Source organism: Mustela putorius, unplaced genomic scaffold (assembly GCF_011764305.1).
Source record: "Mustela putorius furo isolate JIRA1106 unplaced genomic scaffold, ASM1176430v1.1 tig00003834_pilon_pilon_pilon, whole genome shotgun sequence".
Taxonomy (NCBI): Eukaryota; Metazoa; Chordata; class Mammalia; order Carnivora; family Mustelidae; genus Mustela; species Mustela putorius.
Genome location: NW_025421987.1, coordinates 91,520,437 through 91,532,421, shown reverse-complemented (window position 1 = coordinate 91,532,421; position 11,985 = coordinate 91,520,437). Strand labels below are relative to the sequence as shown.

General features: G+C 35.6%; 1 long non-coding RNA gene across 1 annotated transcript; it reads right to left on the bottom strand.

The window, feature by feature from the left end:
- Positions 1-5,125: 5,125 nt before the first annotated feature.
- LOC106005122 lies at positions 5,126-11,731 on the bottom strand. Its single transcript, XR_001178288.2, has 3 exons — positions 11,526-11,731; positions 10,619-10,732; positions 5,126-6,027 (listed from the first exon to the last, which is right to left on the bottom strand). It is a non-coding gene; the product is annotated as an uncharacterized LOC106005122 (long non-coding RNA).
- Between the last annotated feature and the right edge of the window lie 254 nt (positions 11,732-11,985).

Below are 11,985 nucleotides of genomic sequence, written 5' to 3'. Positions count from 1 at the left end.
TATTTTAAGAGTGAATAAGTCTTAAAAGCCCCTGACAATTTGTGAAGCTAATTGTACCTCCCACAGTTTTGTCCATCATCTGGACTGGGTAGATTTCTCTCTCAGCAGAGAGTCTGTTCCTTGGAAACACTATAGATGGACACAGAGTGTGGATCATTAAATCCCCCTGTGTGGTTATCAGAGTTTGTCCGTGGGCTGGAGTTGTTAGGCAAAGGATGTGGGCCGGGTTTTGACGCTGCAGTTCCTGCAGTCTCTAGATATATTTCCTGTTAAAGCAGTTTTGTTTTTTTTTTTTCCTTCAGAGTTGGATTTCAAAGTCACCTTCTCAGCGATGTATACTGTTTTGTCGCCCCTGAAGAAGAATGCACTGACTACAGAAAAAGACATTATTTTCTGGCTCAGTTCTTGCATTGTTTTACATCTTGAAATTCGGGCTACTAGATCTATCCTTGAAGGATGAATGAGCCAAATTTCCACTGTGAGTAAATACACAGGCAACTTAACAGCTAGATAAGTTAACAAAATGATGGAAACTATCCAATTTATGAAATTTTTAATTTTTCTGGAGTTTTGAATCATTCCGCTGTACTAAAGAGAAAGGTTTCAGCTTTTGTGTAAGGAACAATACCTTTGACTGGATGTGAGTCTCTGGTAAATTCTCAATGCCTGATTGACCTTCCTGGATAATCTTCCATCTATCAACTTTTGAATACTATGAAATAAAGGTTACTATGTAGGAGACTATAAGAGGAAAAGTGATAAAATAAATAGGTTCTTCCTATAAGGAGAATGAATATAAAGAAGAGGTGGTTGACCTAAGCAGTTGTAATAACATGTAGAAAAAACAAAACATTTAAAATACGGAAATTTTTAAAAGTTCACAATTAATGCGAGTGTGTTAACCATGGAGGAAACATCCTCAAATATGATTATAAGAATTAGAAAAGGAAAGAGATCTTACTGGATAATCAAAGTAATTACTAGAATGTTCTAAAAAGAATAATAGAGGGAAGTGAGGAAACCATTAAAGCAGCTTTCAACCACTGAGTCTTGACACATTCCTGATTTTTGATCAGTTGTGAAGTACATTACAAATAATTTAGGCACAATAATAAAGTATGAGTAGTCTTTAATGATGTGCTTCTTTTTTTATATATATACAAATTGGAACAGATATCAAGTGCTCCTTTCAATAACCCAGTCACACTTTCTAGCCTTTCTGCTTATTCTGTTGTGTAGGAGACAAATTGCTTCCTAGGAGTCACACAGGCTCATCTATCAGATGTACCAGAGCAAAACCCAGGAAGCAAACAAACCAATGATCCAACAGAAAAGATGAAGAACTTTTCCATGATCAACATGCATGGAGATAGAGGGTGCCTGGGTGGCTCAGCTGGTTAAACATCTGCCTTCAGCTCAGGTCCTGATCCTACGGACCTGGGATCAAACCTCTTGTCAGGCTCCCTGCTTAGTGGGAAGTCTTCTACTCTCTATGCTCCCCACCCCCCCAACTTGTGCTCACTTGCTCACTCTCTCAAATAAATAAATAAAATCTTTAACCATAATACTCATGGAGACAGAGAGATTAGATGTCATAGAGGGCAGTTAACAAGTTCTTTTTATAATGTGTGCTTATGATTCAGGAATGTTCTTTTACGAAACTGTGTCAGTATTATTTCTTCACTTTCTCCAATATTATTGTGCAGAAAAAGATTGACTCTCAAGAAGCTAAAAGTCAGTAAAAGAAATAAGAAAAGTGTATGCTTACATTTCATTGAGCATGTACTCCTTTTCAGGTCTCCGCTAAACACTTTCCGTATATTGTTTTATGTAATCCTCATGAAAACATAGGAGTTCTGGTATCTCTATTTTATTAATGAGAAATATTCTGATTTTATATGATTTCACATCATATAAATATTAATCAGAGGATTGAGGCCATATGATATCCAACTATTAGCAAAGTTGATGTCTTCCCTATTGCCTTGCACAAGAATAATGGCATTCAGAACATGATAAGCACCATAAGAATGTGGAAAATTAAGAACTGTTGGATCACAAGATGAGAGAGACCTCTTTGGTACAGATTCATAGAAGTCTTTAAAAAACAAGTAGTATCTCAGACGATGTAAACCAAACTATTATAAAAGTACCATCAAGTTCCTGTGTCTTAGGGGTTTTTTGTTCAATCTCCTCAAGCTCTCTCTTATGCTAGTCAAATTACCAATTGAATTATGAGTGTGGCACTGCCTTTGGGACTTACACACACTTAGTGAGAAGAAAAGAAGTTACTGTGGGAATTGCCATCCTCTCATATTCTCCAAGAACTGCAAAAATCTGCAGATTCCAGCGGAGACTTGAGACGTCATTTATAGTGTGCTATCTTCCTACTCTCGAGCTTGAAAAGGAACACTTGATTTGCATTATTGATTAAAAATGCAATTTAAATTGCCTTTGTGCTGAAGTGGTTTGTGAGATGAGAATCATCTCACAAGAGATGATTTCATGAGAAATCTTTTTTTAAGAACATCTTGAAAGAAACAAAACAAAAGTTCCAGGTCTCATTAGCTTCATCCAACAACACAACAGTTCAAGTATTCTACATCCATCTTGAGGTCTTTAGTTCTCCAGAAGCTGAAGGGATAGGGGCATGTGGGGCTTCCAAACCCATGTGTGTCATCAGAGCACCTCAGGGTAGCTTCATCCACACACTGTGAATCTCAAGGATCCTCTCGGTCCAGAAGAATTCTAAAACCCTTATATTTTTGTTGTTGTTGCTGTTTTAACTCTTATGATTTTAATAGCTTCTTTTATTCAGAGATTGCCACTTACCTAATGATTAAAATAAAACCAGAGCTGTTTCCTGTATATTCTTAGTTTCTAGAGGGCAAAGCTGAAGTTTATTTATTACATATACATAGTTATGACAGAAATTGGGAAAAACCTATTCTAATTTTATTTCCTCAGTTCTGAAATTCCTCTTTTTTTCTTTGTTTTCTATATCTTGCCTAACAAGGATGATCTTAACTTAGTTATAATTAAAGTACACAAACTGTTTTGTAATTTGCATGTCAGTCATAGCAAAAGCATTTTCCATATTACTTCAAAGTCTTCATAATTAGGATTTTAATGACAAAAATAATTATTTATTATTACCATTTATTATTACCCATGAAGCTTGCCCTTAAATTTTAATCAAAAGAAAATATAATATACAATTTTAAAACCACTGTACCACAGATTATGGGAGTATTTACTATTTTGTTTTATTTCTCTGCATGAATTCTGAAAACTATATTGATATCTATACCTCATTCTTATTAATATGTGCTAATTTAAGTATTAAGATAATTAAGTATTATCCCTGAAAGTATGGAGGATGCATATAATTAAATGAGATAAGCAAGCAAATGGACATATCCTAAAGATCACATGCTTGGAGTTTGTTCTAGGTGAGGGACAAAGGCGGTGACAGGCAGAAATGAGTGAATCATTATTCATTCTATTGTCCTTATCTGACGGTGGTACACCTTCCTGTTCTCCCATACTTTCATTTTATTCTAGTGACATGTGCTTTGCTCTCAAAATATGCATGGTCTTTGGTGGTACACCATCCTGTTCTACCTTATTCTCATTTTATTCTAGTGACATGTGCTTTGCTTTCAAAATATGGTACAAAAGACAACAGCTTTTTAGAGTTACTTTCTTTTTTTTTTAAGATTTTATTTTATTATTTATTTGACACAGAGAGAGAGAGATCACAAGTAGAGAGGCAGGCAGAGAGAGAGAGGGAAGCAGGCTCCCTGCTGAGCAGAGAGCCAGATGCGGGCAGATCCCAAGACCCTGAGATTATGACCTGAGGCAAAGGAGCCCCTAGAATTATTTTGCTAATGGTGAAATTTCCAACAGTAGATTTCATTAGGAAACACTCGAGAATTTCTTCTACCATTGAAATTGGGCTACAACTTTGTCCGCACTGTTTTGTAGGCATACTGGAGTAAGTCTGAGAGGTTTTATAGTTACTAGGTCTTCTAGGCATTTCTGAAAACATAATTCTCAAGTCTACTCTGCTCTGTCCTCATCTAGTCTACTCTGTTCTCATCGTATTTTGGGTCTGTCCCCCACTATAGGATGAAGTGCATAATGACTAGTTCAAGAATCTCCATTGGTCCTTTCTTAGAACTTCTTTTTCTCCACTGAGATATCCTATCTTTTCATTTATTGTGAGTATATTTTCCTACATTTCATTGAGCATAGTTTATTAATTGACAGAGGACTTATCTACTTATAACATTCGGGTCTTCTCAGATTTGGCCTCCATTGCTTTTTCTCTTGACAATGGGTCACATTTGTTCTTCCAAAGAATGGTGAGTAGGCAATAGTTTTGGTTAATAGGCAATAATTTGTTGACTACAAACAGCAACCTTGTCTCCTAGGCAGTAGGTCAAATTTCAGTTTGGTTTTTTGTTTATTTATTTTGTCCTATCTAGATAAGGTTGCTTAGAGTTTTCCCACATGTAAACAGTTCAGGGCCAGCCAGAGATTTGAGAAAAGTTTATACAAAGATTTGGGGTCCTCTTCTCTGGCTGTATCTGTTTCAAGGTTCAGTCCTTACCGTTTTGAACCAGTAATCAATCACCTTGAACTCTCTTCTCTAATTCTTCAGGTCAGAAAGTCTGCAAATTATTAGAGCTTTATTTCTGATGTGTGACACCAAATGTCAGCTGCCCTGTTCTCAAGTTAAACTAGCAAAAACTCACCAAGTGCAAACCCCTTCCTCCAAGTTTTGATTCTCCTCATTCTCACTCTCCTTTAAGTTGTTACATTTTTGTATTTTTTTTCCAGATTTTGTAGTTGCTATCTCTGGCAAAGTAAATCTGTTAATGCACTCAGTTGGCCACAGAAGCAAAATCATGCCAATAAATCTCTTTAAAACTAATAATAGAAACAAATTAAAATACTCAGAAAATGCCACAAGTCTATCAATCACATGAAGAACCTTGGATCTGTGCCCAACTTTGACCTGATGAATAAAGAGCAAACTTCTGAGAGTACCTTCAGATTCTTTCAGGAGTCAGCCATCCATAGCCTGGCCATGCTAGAGGTTTTTCTAGAACAGCTCGAATACAGACCTCATCCACAAAAACCTTGACTTTTGTAATGGCTTTCTAAATCATTTCTTCTATTATTTCTCTCTTTTTTCCAATTTTGCCTGAACCTAGCTTTGAGCATCTTTCTGTTCAAAAATTTTAATGCCTCATTCATGGTCTGATTAATTTCCAGTTTCTGAGCCTAACTTTTTTTTTTTTTCCACTTTCTCCCCTCAGAAATGGTAAGAAGTAAACAGTAAATACAGACTGGGAAAGCCAGTGCTCAGTTTATGATGAGTAGGTCTGTAACTCTGGAAAAATGTTTTAACTTCTCTGTATCTAAGCTCCCCAGCAGTAAAGTGAAGTTACTAGAGCACTACCTCATAAGGCTGTTTTACAGATTAAGTGAAGGAACCCTTGGAAAGCATCTGAGAACAGTGTCTGGCACATGATGCCCCAGCAAAGTGTTAATTACAGTTTTTAATATCTGCATTGTCAGTTCCACTTTCTGTGAAATGGGGAATATAGTTCTATTTGAAAGATGAATGGTTTCCATGCAACAATTTTTTTTAAACTCTTCCAATTTGAAGGTTTCAGCTATATAGAACTATATGCCATGTCTTGCTCTGTACATTATACCTTCCCCAGTCAAGCTGACTTTCATGAATATGAAATGACCTTCTCTCCCATCTCTATTTGTTGAAATTCTTACCATCTTTTAAGGCTGAGCAGACTTAATACAATTCACCCAAAACTATTCCTGATATCACTCAACTAACCATCTCTCCATCCTCTTACCTTCCAAAGAGGCACTTCATGCATTTCTTATACAGTTTTTTCCATTCATGCCATATTCCTTCCCAAGAACTGTGGGATGCTTGGAAATGGTAACTGTAACTTTCCATCACAGAATCCTTAGTAGTTCTTTAAGCATTACCTATATATAGTAAGATATCCACAAATATCTAATGGGTTGAAATAAAACACATTACTCGAGAATTACATTAGCAAATAAGAAAAAGAAATTTTAAAAATATTCATATTTCTACCAAGAGAATTAAAATGTGTAAGTTGTCATATTTTTTATATGATAAGCCAAGTTGGTGATATCATCTTTAAAAAAGAGCAAAATTTCTCCCTGGAGCATATTTTAGGAGTTTGGTTAACATGCAGTTTAATTTCATGGTATAAGTAATGACGTTATTTTACATTCCAAAGTCCAGCCACATGGCCTCTTTGGCTCAATGCAATTCACAGCTAGCAAAAACTGCTTAGTGCTGGATTTCACACCTGGTCTCCTGGGACCGGATGGAGGAGCAGTAAATAGTATGGAGAAAGATCATATAGATGCCTGAGAGCCATCTGTGCACAGTGGTATAAATGACAAACCAAAGCATTTCATCTGTCATCCCCAAAGTTAAGCTTCTACCTAGGGGACTAAAACATAAACAGAGGCAGAGTTTTGTTCTGTTGGGCTGACAGAAACTTCACCTTCTCATCTGATTGAAAGCAAATGCAGAGTGTGCAGGCAAATAAAGCCTGTCCCATTATCAAGTGCTTGTTCCTGCTGCAGAGGTGTGATTCTATAAGGCTGCCCTTCAAGCTGTTTTCCTGAGATCCATCTGGAATTGTTTACACAGTGCATCTTATTTGTTTACTTCTAGACATCACTTTTTGTCCTCTACCTAGCCTAAGTGCTGCTTTGTAGATTCAGATATTAAAAGGCAGACTGATTTGGTGGGTTATAGAAAAGTCAGATAATTTGTTTGTACTCCTTATAAACTCCCATATTAAAGTAGAGGTGCTCTGAGAGACTGCACATCCCTGTCTCTGTTTTGCAAGTATGGAAACAAGCTTCTACGCTATATCAATAGCAAAAGTTCAAAATAATAAATGGCCAACATTGTGGGATGCATAGCCTGATTCTCCTATAGCCTGCCAGCAAATGGTGGCTTTACAGCCTCGTGCCCTGATTGTCTTCTGTTAAACAAGCAGGTTATTTCAAGTTTGGAAAGACTGCTCTAATTCTGACTCTCTAAATTAAGTCACCTGTGATTGTTTCAAGATTATACAGGTTGTTGGTAGAATTCATTTCCTTGGGGTTTTAGGCCTTATATTTCCATTCTCCTGCTGGTTGTTGGTGCTGGACAGTTTGCAGCTCCTTAAGGCTGCCCCTCTCTACTGACAGTCCATAGCATGTGTGTTTGTTTATATTATTTCAGGTCATGTAGAGTGTGATTCTCTAACTTTCTCTTCCCCTACCACCTGGAGAAAACTCTACTTTTACGGGGCTCATAGGATTAGATCAAGCCCACCCAGACCAGATCAGCTGTGCCATATTACCTTATCTAATTACAAAAGTAAAATTTTAAATTTTCATGATCTGGGCATGTATACTGGAGTAGGAAAATACGGGGGGATGTCTTAGAATCCTGACCAACACAGCATTTCATATTTTCTATAGGTATGGTGAATAGTAACTTTTATTTTCTGTGAAGGTTTCTAATTGGTTGTCCTTAATATATAGAAGCATTATTTTTAAGAGTTAGACCACCAACAGAATCCGGGCAAGACTATGTGAATGATGATTTCAAGTCCAGAATTAGGTTGTTATATGCAGAGGTTAAGGAATTTTACTGCTGTAATTAAGTTCCCAAATCAGCTGATTTTGAGTTAATCAAAAGGGGGATTATCCTGACTTGAGACTCTCCTGACCTAATCCTTAAAAGGGACTGGGCCCTTCCTGAACAAAGAGACGGGAAGGATGAGAGACTTTAATGCTGACCTGGAAACAGCAAACTGCCAAGCTGTAGAGAAGGCCAACTGTCAGGGTATTAAATGGTGGCTTCAAAGAGCAACAACTCTCAGTTGACAACCAGAAAAAGATGGAAATTCTTGGCCCTATAATTATGAAGAACTGAATTCTACCAATGACTGTTGAGTTTGGAAGAGAACTCAGCATCAGATGAAATCTCAGCTCGGGTCAATATTTTAATTTCAATCTAATAAGACCCTGAGCAGAAAACCTAGTTTGTATATTTATTTGTATTTCTATTTATCTTATTTGGCTGTTATTGTCCTTTAAACCTCATGAATCATAGGTTTCTTCAATCCTCAGAAATTCTCAGCCAGAATCTCAATCTCTCTTTAAAGTGGCTTCAGTAATATTTTCTTTATTCTTTTGGAACTTTGATTAAATATATATTGGATCCTCTCAATCTATCATCAATCACTCTTTTTTTTTTTTACCTCTTTCTTAATCAGCTCTATTTTGAATGAATGTATTAGTACTATCATAATGAATTTTTAGAACTAAATAGGATGCTTATGTTAGCCTTTGTCAAAAATGCTTGATAAAATTAATTTCATGTAGAGCAAATTAATAATCAAATTTTTAAAATTTCCTTGCTGTAATTCTTAGCATTAAATAACTTAATGCAATTAGAAACTCCAGGTTCATTTTAAGGGAAATGGTTGGTTTATTTTTCTCTGACTTCCCTATTATCCCTCTGAACTCACATCTCACTATCCAGCAATTTCTTCTTGTATCTTCTATCACATCAGTCTAGAACCACATTATGATAGCATGTCCCAGATCCAAGCCTGCAAGGATATAGGCACTCTGCAGAACATTCAGACACAAAGTGGCTTGATTCAGTTCCTATTCTCACAGTGATATATGTAATCCACCCTTCACCACCCAAGTTTGGATTCCATATAAGATATGGACCCAGGCAGCCATGGACAATTGTTAGATACAACATACTTAGATAAGGAAAGAATATCACACCCCATCTCTGGGTTACAAATAGCAAGATGGCTCCAAATTCCCAATTTGCATGGAAGACTTATTCCTTTTTACCATTCAGGAACCACGCCCTCAGTTACTGTTTGCTTTTATATAAGATAATATTTGCTATAGCTGCTCTACCGTTAATTTTGCATATCTCTGAGTCTGATCCATGAGATAGTGATGTTATTCATTGTTCTGTGTGTCTTATTTTCTTTCTTCTATCTCCGTCTCTATCTCTATGTCTCTCTCTCTCATGTCTTTCTGTCCCTATCACTTATCTATCTACCTATCTATCTATCTACCTATTATATACAATTCTGTTGCTAAATGTTTGGAGCCCAGGAGGTTTGAATTATGAATGTACTATATCTTTTGGCCCAAATATATCAAGAATTATTATAATCAGGAATTACATAGAAGGGATTTTTCTTATTGCTTATTTAACTTTTGGTAATTTTATTATCAAATTATTAATAAGGATTTTTTGCTTTGTTCCATTTATCTTTACTTTGACAGTTACATTTGTCATTCCTAGGATTCCTATTAGGCTTACTCAAATTTATTTCGTAAGTCCATTCACTCCTTGAAATCTTTATGATTCATGGATTCCCTTCTTTTTTTCTTTAATTTTTCAGTATTTAAACCTACTTAATTAAAATTCCTGTCAGATCAATCCATATTCTCTGGTCCTTTGCATATTAATATACCTGTTATATACACTGGCTGCTTTTCACAACTATGTATGGTCTCTTTATGTTAAAATGTTTGCCTATAATGTTATTTGTAGTGATCTTCCACATTGAAGGGTGGTTTGTAATTGTTTCTAACCATCCCTAGTTCTATAACATCTTTTAAATTTTCCACATTGAAGGGTGGTTTGTAATTGTTTCTAACCATCCCTAGTTCTATAACATCTTTTAAATTTTCAATTTCTATTTTTCTCTCTGTTGTTCTCATCATGTATAGTTAGTGGAATTCTTGCCCTATATCTTCATTCAATGCAAGCTTGAGGCTCCAAATACCCCTCAAATAATTATTTTTGATTATTTGACAGGCCAGGAATCTATCTTTAGCCCATTTGGCTCAGTTTTTCTAGTACCAGTAAATAATAATGATATACTACTAGTAACAATTGTAGTAGTAATAATAATAATAATAATTGTTATTATGTTTACTATAATAATTTAATTATATATAAATTATAATAATATAATTCAATATAATAATAATTATTATTATTATAGGCATCTTTTATAGATTCCTGATATATGAAGGGAGCCCAGTTTGAAACTTTCTAATGGGCATGGCTGTGGTCTCTGTGCGGACTTTAATATGCTACTAGTCACGTGGTTGTGATCCTGTATACTTCGTGAAATGAAGTTACTATCCCGACTCATTTTAGAGCTATGCATTCAATCTTCCTCCCTGACACTTGAAAATTTCCCTTTCTTGCCAGGCTCCCAGTGTCATTTTGAACAGTACAATATTTTATTTTTATTGCTTCTAAGTACGTGGAGGTGGGAAGGGGTTGAACAAGTAAAAAATAACTTTTACCATTTAAAGCTGTCTAATCGTGAAAGTGGTCTAGAAAAGTAGTAAGTTCCCCTCCACTGTACATGATAAATCATAAGATAGGTGCTATCCACTGCAGGTGCCTGAAGCAATTTATTCTTGTATAAGAAGTTAAACAAATGCAATTTTCTTAAGTTTAACAAACTAAAGGTATAGATTTTACCTTAAGACATTGTAAAAGTCCATATAAGTTGTCCTCAGAGCCTCAGCTCTCCCAGCTAGGAACTGTAGAATTTGGGGCAAGTTACTTTCCTTCTAAAGGTTATGCTGTCATCATCTGCAGAGTGAGACATGGATAATATTAACCCTAAGCTTTAAAGTTGTTATGGTTCTATGACTATCACTTTCCTTCAGATTGCTTTATTTAAGGAAAATTTTTAACAGAAGTTTGACTCTTGAACTGCTAAGTAAAACACTTTTATGACTCCCCTTGCTCATAAAATACATTAAAAGTCTAGGGGAAATGGTTTTCTCTGACCATGGGATTATATGTTACACTCATTTAGTGCTAATATAAATTCAGAGCCTCTACAGAGCTCCTCTTTGAAAGTTTAGACTGCTGTTAAACTGATGGGCAGAAAACCAGGTATCTTCCTTATCCGACTGATCAGCTTATATTGGCAAGCATATATGAGACTGGCAGCTAAAGAGAAAATGCTTGTTGTCAGCAAACCACTTAAACACAGACCTATCGCAATGGAACCCAACTGTCTCTGGTCTTCTCTGTCCTCTCAACCAAACTGCAAGATCCTGGAGGACACTAATTGCTATTTTTATACCAATATATCCCTGGCATGTGACACAATGAAAATAAAATCTGTTCCATGAATTATCTTGTTTAAAATTATACCTTAAATATTACCAGGATTATCTGACAACCACCTTTGAGAGAGGTACAATCGTTATCCCATTTTTACAAATGAGAAAATTAAGGAAAAGAGAGACTGCATGATTGATTCAAGTAATTTGAGTTGTAGAGGTAAGATTTTTATTGTATTTTGTCTAATTCCAAAGCCTGAGTTCTTAATAACCTACAACACTATGTTTTGTGGTAAATAATATATACTTACTTATATTTATTAGCCTGTTAAGTGAACCATCCCTTAAGTTCAAAATGGAGATAGATTTCATTAGAATTATACTTAATTCAATGCAAAAAAAAATCTTCACTTTTCACTTCTGAGCATCTGCCAGGATCCAGGTATTCTGCTAGGCAACTGAGAAGATACAGAAAGACATAGAAGAAGTAGGAGATAGCTTCTGCACATAAAGTTCAGGGCCTAGAAGAATGAAGAAAGCCAAACATAAGTGACTTTAATGCAAGTCAGAGAAATGCAAGGTATACAGAAAATGCTGAGTGCTTTACAGGCTCAACTGAAGGGAGATTGGATCCTAATCAGAATGGACTTTAAAAGGAGATGACATTTGGAAAATGTCTTTAAAATAGATAAGATTTTGATAAGAAGTTAAGAATTTGATAAGAATCCTTAAGTGGGTACGAGAAGAATCAATGAAAGAAGATGGGATTGG